The following is a 10,375-nucleotide window of genomic DNA, read 5'->3' as shown; positions in this document are numbered from 1 at the left end:
CGTATCCAAAATCCAAGTAAACTTTTTTATTGGCAAATCGTTGGAACACTGTGCTAAACTATTTTGGCGGTACTACACAAGTAACAGCTGAGACGTAACTGCTAATTCAAAAGATCGCGCGCCCCCTCTCTCTCTCAATACTTAGAACTAACGCGCGAAAATCAGAATCGCGAACGGTTCGATTAATTGTATCGACTACCGTTGCAGCCCCCTCCAAGTCCTGACTACCCAGGCAGGACGAATACCCGCGATTCGCTGCCATCAGGAACCTGAAAGTAATAAAGAAGGAAAGGAAACAAAATAATAACTCCCTTCTTTATTTCGGCTAATTTATTTGCCCTCCAGGGCCTACATCGTCGTTTGGCTACACCTGGCGCGCGATGTTTCGGGTAGCGCCAGGGTGTAGCCTTCTTCGGGCACCGCTGGGAGTTGGTCACCCCAGGCTCCCCACAGATGTAGCAGCCCCTCAGCTGCGACCGAGATTGAGCAGCCTCCCGGTCCTGTGATGGCTGCTCAGCAGCCAGAGGGGAATGCTGGGCACTGACTCCCTGTGAGGCGGTGATGGTCACGCCTCCCACCGTGGCGGTCGCACGTCCATCCTGCGACCTGACCACGATGGTGGTATCAGGAGCCATGCGCCCGTCCACATGGACCGTGAGCGTCGGTCCAGCGTCAGTAGCTCCCGGGGCTCTCTTCTCTTGAGCCGGCGCCGGGAGCGCTGCGGAGGACTCTTGTCCGTTATCCACCCGCAGCTGGGCCTCTCCGTAGGCCCTCTGACGCTGAGCCATCCCTACCCACTCCCCGAGCAGCTCTTCTGCGCCCTGGCGGCTCAAAAAGCGTCTCAGATGCTCCTGCACCTGAGACTGGAGTTCTTGAGTGAACCGCCAGGCACTCTCCACCTCGTTGATCCCCAGACGCACGTGTCTGAAGTCGAGGAGGAGAGTAGGCTGTTCAGGGATCCGGGGATGATTGCACACCCAGTGTGAGGCCCCACAGGTTTCCCTGGGTCCTGGGCATTGGCTCGCACTGTCCGACGTAAGGGTTACGCCGGACTTGAGGGTCTGCACCCCTGGTCAACAGTAGACTTGGGACGTTCGACACTGTCCTGGTCCTCGGTCTGTGTCGAAGCGTCCCGAGAAGCCTTCTTCGGGGCGACCCACGACGAATCCCGGAGATCCTCTGCCACCGAGGCATTGCGTCGATCCCTTCGGGTGGTCCCTTCCAACTGGACCCTGGCGAAGCTCCGCAGATCTTCAATTAGCTGCGTCGCATCAGGGCCCAGTTGCAGATCTAACAGCATCTGCGTGACCACCTCGAAGGTCTCCTCTTCGACGACGATTCTCCGGTCCATCTGAAACATCCAAAACAACAAATTTCGGATGAATCTCCCTGCGCGAAGAAAAAATCCTAATATAAGCCGCATCCCACCGAGTTATACGCTCCCTCGCGATTCTTTGTGGGAACGTCCTGGCCCTCGTCGGTTACCGCTTGGTTTTATCGGCCCAACCGTCCTTTGTACGACGGGCACGGTCTTTCGAGGTCTACCTCTCCCTCTATTCTCCTTCACGGGAGAGTTGTTGCCCCTCGCAGGACCGGTGACCGTCTCTGGAACCTTTCGAGGTCGACCTCGACCTCTCTTAGTTGGGGCGAACACCGGTAAATCCGACGTCTCGGTGGGAACTTTATCTACGGCCGTGGGGGCTGCTAATTGGATCCGCTCGCTATCCGATAAATCCCCTCCCGGATTTTCGCGCGCATTCGCGGAATCGTACGCATCCTCCGACGGCAGTTCATCTGGCGGCTCGCGAGGTTCGATGACCTCCTCGCTTTCCCCATCCTCACCCGGACCGTAATATGGTTTAAGGTCCTTGGTGGAAGAGCTCAGACAGGATCTCCAGCTGATTGCTTAGTCTGTACGTGTTGGAACCACAAACCTCTTCAATCACGTACGGGCCGGCATATTTCGGTGCTAATTTAGCTGAAATACCTCGAGCAGCTGAAGATAGAATCCTGTTCCTCTTCCAAACCCAATCTCCGACCTTAAACTCGGGTTGCCGTCTCTTCATGTCATAATAAGCCGCCTGACGCGCAGCTTCCTCCTTTGACTTGGAGTTAGCTCTCTCCCACAAGTTAGGAAGCTTCTCCATATGTTCGGCCCAATCTTCTACAGCCTGACCCTCCGAACATTCAAGGGCCTGCTGATCTTGGGTTGTTCTGAACGTCAAAGGAGGTACCGGCTGACGCCCAAACATCAGCATCGCAGGACTATATCCGGTGGCGCTATGAGTTGCCGAGTTCAACGCGAAGTTGAACTCTGATAGGTGTTCATCCCAGCTCTTATGATCACGGCTTACGTAATACGATCATGGTCTTGAGTGTCCTGTTTACTCGCTCTGTGGGATTCGCTTGGGGATGATACACGGGAGTCAAAGCGCGGTGGATGCCGTTCATCTGCAGGTATGAATCGACCTCCTGATTCTTAAATTCGGTTCCATTATCCGACAAGAATACCTCTGGCGCACCAAACCTAGTGACGATCCTCTCGTGTAATTCCCTTGCGATTGTCTTCCCATTGGCCTTGCGTATCGCAACACCCTCTACCCAGCGAGTAAACAAGTCTACAAATACTAAGATATACTCAAAACCTCGAGAGCTTTTGGGAAATGGACCAGTAATATCACCGGCCACCACCTGCCAGGGTCGTGATACTTGTCTACGACCCATCAGCCCGCAAGGTGCTCTTTGTTCCACCTTGCACTGCTGACATACCGGGCAACTCTTTACGTACTCCCTGACCTGATCATACATTTTAGGCCAGTAGTACAAGCGCCTAGCCCTTGAGAACGTACGCTCTCGTCCTTGATGTCCTGCAGTAGGAGCATCATGGACTTCCTGGAGCACCTGGTACCTTTTCTCCCTAGGCACCGCAAGCTTTCACGCTTCATCGTTGTCGATGGACCCTTCACCATCCTCATCAGGCTGATAATGATACAGTCTCCCTCCCACCACCTTCCAAGTGGGGTGAGAGTGTGGGTCCTGGCATACTTCCTGGTATTGTTGCAAATACCAGGCGTCAGTGGTCTCCGGCCGACTATTTATAGCCCTCACTTCAATCCCCTCCTCCTCATAGGCCCTAGATAAAGCGTTTGGCACCACATTGAGATCCCCTCTTCGATATTCGATATCGAAGACATTGCCTTGCAATGCTAGCGCCCATCGCGCTAATCTTCCCGTGGGATTTCTCATATTGTGGAGCCATTTCAGGCAACTATGATCAGTGATGAGCTTGAAGTGATGCCCTTCAATATACGGCCGGAACTTTCCAATGGCCCATACCACTGCCAAGCACTCTTTCTCGGAGACCGTATAATTTCTCTCAGCACTGTTGAGTGATCGGCTGGCGTATTCTATTACACGCTCCTCTCCATCGATATCCTGTACGAGAACTGCCCCGATTCCACTGTCACTGGCATCAGTTTGCAGTACAAACTGACCGTTCGGATCGGGTGATTGCAGTATTGTGGCGGAAGTCATCGCCTCCTGCAATCTCGTGAAAGCTCGCTCTTGCTCCTCCTCCCAAGAGAAGCGTACATTCTTCTTTGTCAGGCGGTTTATAGGTTCAGCGATCATGGCAAAGTCGGGTATAAAACGTCTATACCACGAGGTCATTCCCATGAACCACTTCACCTGTTTGACAGTCCGGGGTGTTGGATATTCTAATATCGGGCGTATTTTCTCGGGATCTGGTCTTACTCCGTCCTTGTTCACAAGAACTCCCAAGTACCTGACTTCCGTCTTACAGAAGTGACTTTTATCTTTGTTGATAGTTAGGCCCGCACCTGGAATTCTTTTCAATACCTTTTCTAGGTGCCGCTTATGCTCCTCAAAGGACGACGAAACCACAATTACGTCGTCGAGGTAAGCAAAGGCGAATGGATCCATATCCGGGCCTATCACCTTGTCCATCAACCTCTGGAAGGTCGCTCCTGCGTATGACAGTCCGAAGGGCATTCTCTTAAATTGAAAGTGCCCTAATCCAGGAACTGTAAACGCTGATATTGGACGCGATTCTTCCTTTAATGGAATTTGATGATACGCACTGCTCAAGTCCAAAGTAGATATGAACTTTGCATCCCTTATTCGTCTTAGGATGTCGTTCATATATGGTAAAGGATAGGCATCAGGTTTGGTAATTGCATTTACCTTTTGATAATTCACGCAAAACCTATATTTTCCATCTGCCTTCTTTACCATTACTACTGGACTTGACCATCCGCTGGTCGCTGGTTCGATAACATCCTTTTCCAGCATATCTTTGACCAGCGTGTGCATTTCCTCTCGCACTCTATCTGAGACTGGGTAGTACTTCTCTTTGATGGGTCGAGCATTTCTAACATCTATTTCATGCTCAACCCCCACGGAACAACCTAAAGCCTGACCCCCGTCAGGAATCAACCTTCTGACGAGGTCCTCAATTTCTTCAAGCTGTGACTCCGTGGCTTCCCATAGTCCTACCGATGCGAGAAATGCCGTACCATCAATTCCAGCCACTTCCATTGGTACTTTCACTTGGGCGTCCTTAAGCCATAATTCATCCTCATCGGGATCCAAAATTGCGCGGAACTCTCTTATAAAGTTCGCGCCTACATTGCAGTCATCTTTGAGCAGCGGCGTAATGGCGACTCTGATTGTCAACGTGATTCCCCCTACTTTAAAAGGGAACATCACGTGACCAACTATAGGGCACGGGCGTCCATCAGCAAGCCTTGCATCGCCCGCCCTGGTCACATTCAACCCGAGTCCCATCTCCGATGCCAATCTCAGCCCTAATTGACCCATGACCGTGGATGAGGCGCCGGTATCATAGAGTGCTCTAATTTTAAAGTCACCTATGTCTACCCGCAACCACCACCTGGTCTCATCCTCTGGGTCATATCCACGAGTCCCATCTTCGCCTCCTTTCATCATGCTTTTCAGCGATTTTTTTCCTTCCGCTGCCGCGACGACGGTGGGCTGGCTTCTACTCGTGGATCCCTTCGGCAGAGGAGCTTTTTGTGTGGAGGGGATCTCCCTGGAGTCTTCCCCCTCCTCCACAACCTGTATGTGTCCATCTGGTCCTTTCAGGATAACCACTCCCCTATTCTGCCGAGGGCTGACATCGGGTTCAATTGCCTTCCGCTCTATTATACTGCTAGGTCCTGGGCTCTCTTGATGCCCTCCCAGGACTTGTTTGGATCCCTGGGTCGCCGACAACTTGCTGTTTCCCATCGGCGACCCGCAGCGAGAGGTCGAATTTACTGGAGGCGCGAAGATGGCCTCTTCTCTTCGCTCTCCTTGTCGTTTCCCTTGTTGCAATCTGGGCAGAACTTGCGACTAAAACCCAGCTTGCCACAAGCGGAACACTGAAGAGGCTTAGTAAAGTCTATCTTCCGCCTCTGCCCTTCTCGCCGCTCGCCAGGAGACCTGGAAGAAGGAGAATTTTTCCTTCCTCCACGCCATCGGCTCTTACGCTATTCTGGAGGGCTGCCTTGCTTGTCAGTGGCCAACTTGCGCAATATCCGCTCGATGCCCTCCATCTTCTTATCAGAAGTGAAAGCTTGCGTAGCCGATACCGATGCTTGTTCGGTAGGCCTCCTGGCGGGGTTCTCCACGCCCAGTCCGCGCTGCGGATCTCCCTCCTTCTTCGCACGCGCCTTCCCTTCGCATGCCATTGCAGTGGTTTGGGATTTACTACCAGCCGTTCTTTTGCTCGGCTGGTAGGCATGCTGAGGGAAGATCGTCGAGTTGGGGTCAGCGAATACACGTGGACGGCGACCATAAGATAAGGTGTTCTGTACCTCGGTCGCCCTCCTATTGAATTCGCGTATCGACGTCATCTCGCTCCGACGCAGCTGGATTTGGATGCTTGGAAGGAGGTTTGCATGGAGTAGGTCTAATAACCTCTCCAAGGGCATGGGCGGTTCTAGTCTATTGACCAGAGCCACAAGGTTGGACACGTAGTCTCGTACTAGTTCGTCCTCACCCTGGAACCGGTTCTGGGCTTCCTGCAACAGCCTTTGTTGCTGTTGCGTACTTGTGCCAAACCAATCCCGGGCGTCCACGACGAACTCGTCATAACTGATCCACTGGTACTTGTTGTTATCGTACCAGGTCCTCGCGTTACCTTCGAGGATCTCTGATACGGAACAAAGCACTTCGCCGTCAGTTAGTCCTGCACCTACGCGCAGATCCTCCAACCTCGACAGAAACGTATCTACGCTCTGTGCCCTACTGCCCGCAAACCTCAATTTCCATCCGCGGACAATTTTCCCAACATCTCAGGTTGTGGAGAGCCCTGAGAATATCTGATGTCCGGTGCCAGATGATCCGCTTCGACTCCTCTGTCGAACGGGTGCGGATCTCCCATAAACTTCCGGATCCTCTTCACCTCCTCTTCGTTGGAGGACTTCAGATGTGGTGACGTCCCTTCTCCTAGGTGTTGGTCTTGGAGGAGCCGGTGTACTCCCATGAATCCCCGAGTCGTAGTGACAGGTGAATGTGTCCTGAAAGTCCACATTACGTCCGGAGCGCGGTTGAACCGAGTCACGCTGAGAAGCACGATTAGCACTGGCAATATCATGCATTGCGTCTTCCAGCTCTCGAATTCGTATGCGCATGTCCTGCGCCTCGCGCTCCGCACACACCTGGAATCCCTGCAGAGTCTGAAGGGTTTCTAGGATTCGACCTACCAACTTTTGGTTATGGTCTACTCCCTCCTTCAGATACTCTATTTCCCGGAAGGCTTCACTCAAGGATAATTCTTCCTGAAGTTCCTTCCGAGTGCAGGATTCCTGCGACCTGGGATCCGGATTGCTCTGTCTCCTCTCCCCCTCCTTCGGCTCTTGCGTGCAGAGGGCCTTCTGGATGAGTTCATCCTCTTCTTGGCGGCTGGCTTCACCCTCATAGTCCTCGTCCGGGCAGGTGAATGTCCTTGACATATCAGTCAATGATATTCCCTCCCTATTGATGATCTTGAGGGGATGGTCGCTGTTATCATCCGTGTTGGAGTTTTCCAACTCGTCACAGACTGTGTCGAGCCACGCTTGTCGGGCTCGCCTCCTGCGCCCCGCCACCTCTTTGCTGTGCGTTGTCTCTTGAAAATCTGTGGCGGTGTACTCACCCAGCAACCATCTCCCAAGCCTAGCCGCCTGTTGGATGACACTTCCATCCTTGCGCAGCTCCAAATCCGCTAAATAGTGTTCGCGCTGTGCGGAGGTCAGCTCTAATGCCCAATTGTCGATTTGAGCTGACAACAGAGCCATCTTGCCTCCGCACGGGTGTAGGATGCGGTTGAGGTTTAAAATTTCGGCCTAATCGACCACTATCGCTTCCTATCACCCAAGGTATGAGCGGGGTGTACACTATTTAGTGTTACTACTTTTCATGCCTCCTTTTATAAGGCCTTTTAAAAGGAGATTATGAGCGCGTGCAGTCTCCGCAAACTTTCTATAAATATTATAAAAATATCCTACCTAAGGTTGGAGCCTGCTGTTTGCTTGCTCCGCCTGGCTAATATTTGGACTGCACGCTTGGGTCGTGCTCTCTGCTTTATCGTTGATCAGGTGCTACCAACCCCCTTTTACCCACCAAACTATGGCTGAAATAGGTTAACACCTGATTATCCCGTACGATCTGAAATCACTTCAACCTACCAATAATTATCGCTTTCGGCCCTTTTTACAATAATCTTAACAATTTTTAACAAAAGGTTCGAAGTGGTTTCGTTTTTTCCCCAGCAGAGGGCGTACCGCTCTCGATCTCGCTCTACCACCCGCTCAAACCTTCCTAAGCGCTCGCGCAATCGTCTCTCTCTCTCGTGCGCCGATTACCTTCGACGCACAATCCTATTCGCACGACACGGGTCTTAATACCACTTGGGCGCCATGTAACGGGGGGGTTATCTGTAAAATGAGAAATTTATTTAAGAGCAAACTCCCACGATGCAGAGTAAACCGCCGCTCCGTTAACACGTATGTTAATACGTGTATTCGCCTTAACGTCAGCTGCCTTAACTTAGTTGTCTTCGATCAAGCAGAGTTGAACTCACCTTAAGTCACGTGCCTTGTGATACTCGATGAGTTTTAAGTGTAATCGACTTTACTCCTAATCCACTTAATCCCCTAGCTATAATAGGATTAAAACCTAAGCTTTTTCCAATTGTTGAAACTACTAGGAAAAATTATATGACGAAATCGGCGAATAAGTTTAATAGATTTTATTAATAAAAATCTCTACAGTCTTTGTCGGGCCGAAAGACTGACGCACGCGAATAGGATTTACAATTAAATAACTTTCGGTGAGAAAGAGAGAGAGAGAGAGGATACGAAAATTGGCGCGATCTAACGCTTGGCGCGAATACAAAAAATATCAACGCTAACACGGTTGAACAAAATACTAAATGTATTTTGTCACGCGGTAATTAAGGGAGGTGCACCTACCCTGCGGTGCAATTACGGTGATCAGCCGTAATTGTTGAAGCAAATTAAAGGTGCTCCTCAGATCCGAATCAGCTGTGCTGCCTCGATTGCAAATCTGCTATATAATTGCTGTCGCTTTTGCTGCTGATTCCGTGATGCTGCTACTGTTGCTGCTTCCTCGCTCACCCTTGCACACGTATCCAAAATCCAAGTAAACTTTTTTATTGGCAAATCGTTGGAACACTGTGCTAAACTATTTTGGCGGTACTACACAAGTAACAGCTGAGATGTAACTGCTAATTCAAAAGATCGCGCGCCACCTCTCTCTCTCAATACTTAGAACTAACGCGCGAAAATCAGAATCGCGAACGGTTCGATTAATTGAATCGACTACCGTTGCATTATGTAATGATATATATGTAACTGCACGAAGGTGGTATCGTGATTCTCATTATAAGAATTGTTGGATTATGAGTATTTATTAGCGTTTACGTCTGTGGCGAGGAATTTCGGAGGGACTAAACCGCGCACACGAAATATTTCCGCTACAAGGCCTAATTAGACTGTTTCCCTGACTAGTAACAAGAGCGCCAGACCGCCATTCCTAGGTTACGGCAATCGTCGGGGATAAAGTCGGAAATCAGCGCGTAGGTCTATCTGCCTATTGTGCGACTGCGCAGAGTGAGCAAGTTGTAACTCCTCACGCCGATAACTTTTCTTCAGACCGCTCCACCAACTAATAGTTAATTTTCTCCGTCCTCTTCCCGTCCTGGGAATGCCGATAGCTCAGGTAGCAACTTCGGTCAAGGGTTCAATATAGTTAGCGCGTATGTTACCTTCCGTGCGGAACTAGTAAAGAAAAATTCTCGCTACAGACCGTTCACGGCTGAAAATAAAATCAGCAGCAAAAATGGGAATTTAACGAGGCATAAATAACAGATTAGTTACACCTCACTTCCCTTTATTAGTTAGCTAAGGTACATCGTCAGTCAGAATGACGAATGGTCAGCGCGATCCGAGGCGATTTAATTCACGGCGTCAACGGATCTACTCCTGGCGAATCAAACACGCATCAAATTAGGCGCACAATCCCTAATTCATGTCGGCGAGTAGCACTTCACCTAGCTATCCGAATTATACACTTGTTACGCTCAAGCTATAGTCACCACAAGATTACTTTTTTCTTATAAGAGAAAGGGTCTTATGGGTTGAGCTCTTAGACTATCACATAAGAGAGGAGAGGCGCAAGGTTAACCACTGAATAATGATAACAGATCTTAGGAAATGGCCGAGACTCTTTCACGTGTACAGTGCTTTCACAGCTGAATATCTCGGAAACAAGCCCGGAAAGCTAAAAAATGATTTATATAAAAGTTATTCAGAATCGAGAGGCCCATGTGTTGATGAACTTGGATATGACCTTGAATGCGACCCGTCAAGGTCATTTCAAGGTCAATGTTGTTTTTTAATAGGAATTCCTATTTTTGGCCACGGAATGAGATTCTTCGTGAAATTCTACGTTCAGATCATATAATATGTGTGGGGTCCTGGGGTCGACCACTCCCCAATTGCTTTTCCAAAAGGTTATTTCCAGGTCAATATAGTTTTTTCATTGGAAATCCCAATTTTTTATCATGGATTTGGGTTCCTTATCAAAATCTACGTTCAGATAAAGCTACATGTATGAGGTATGGATGATCTCCCTAATAACCCTGACCCCAGGTCATTTCAAGGTCAATGTTACGTTGTTAGTTGGAACCTGTATCTTTGACTAGAGATTCAAATTCTGTATAAAATTCTACGTTCAGATAATATTTCGTAAATGAATGATGAATCTCCGGTATAGTTATATTCACACTTTCTAGTATACTTTAGGCTGTTTTTTTATTTCTATGGAACTAAGCCACCATGGGGACTTG

The sequence above is a fragment of the Phymastichus coffea genome, unplaced genomic scaffold, assembly GCF_024137745.1.
Source record: "Phymastichus coffea isolate CEN01 unplaced genomic scaffold, Cenicafe_Pcof_1.1 PCOF00015, whole genome shotgun sequence".
In the NCBI taxonomy this organism is placed as follows: domain Eukaryota; kingdom Metazoa; phylum Arthropoda; class Insecta; order Hymenoptera; family Eulophidae; genus Phymastichus; species Phymastichus coffea.
The sequence above is the reverse complement of the archived record's forward strand: the minus strand, read 5'-3'. Positions refer to the sequence as shown.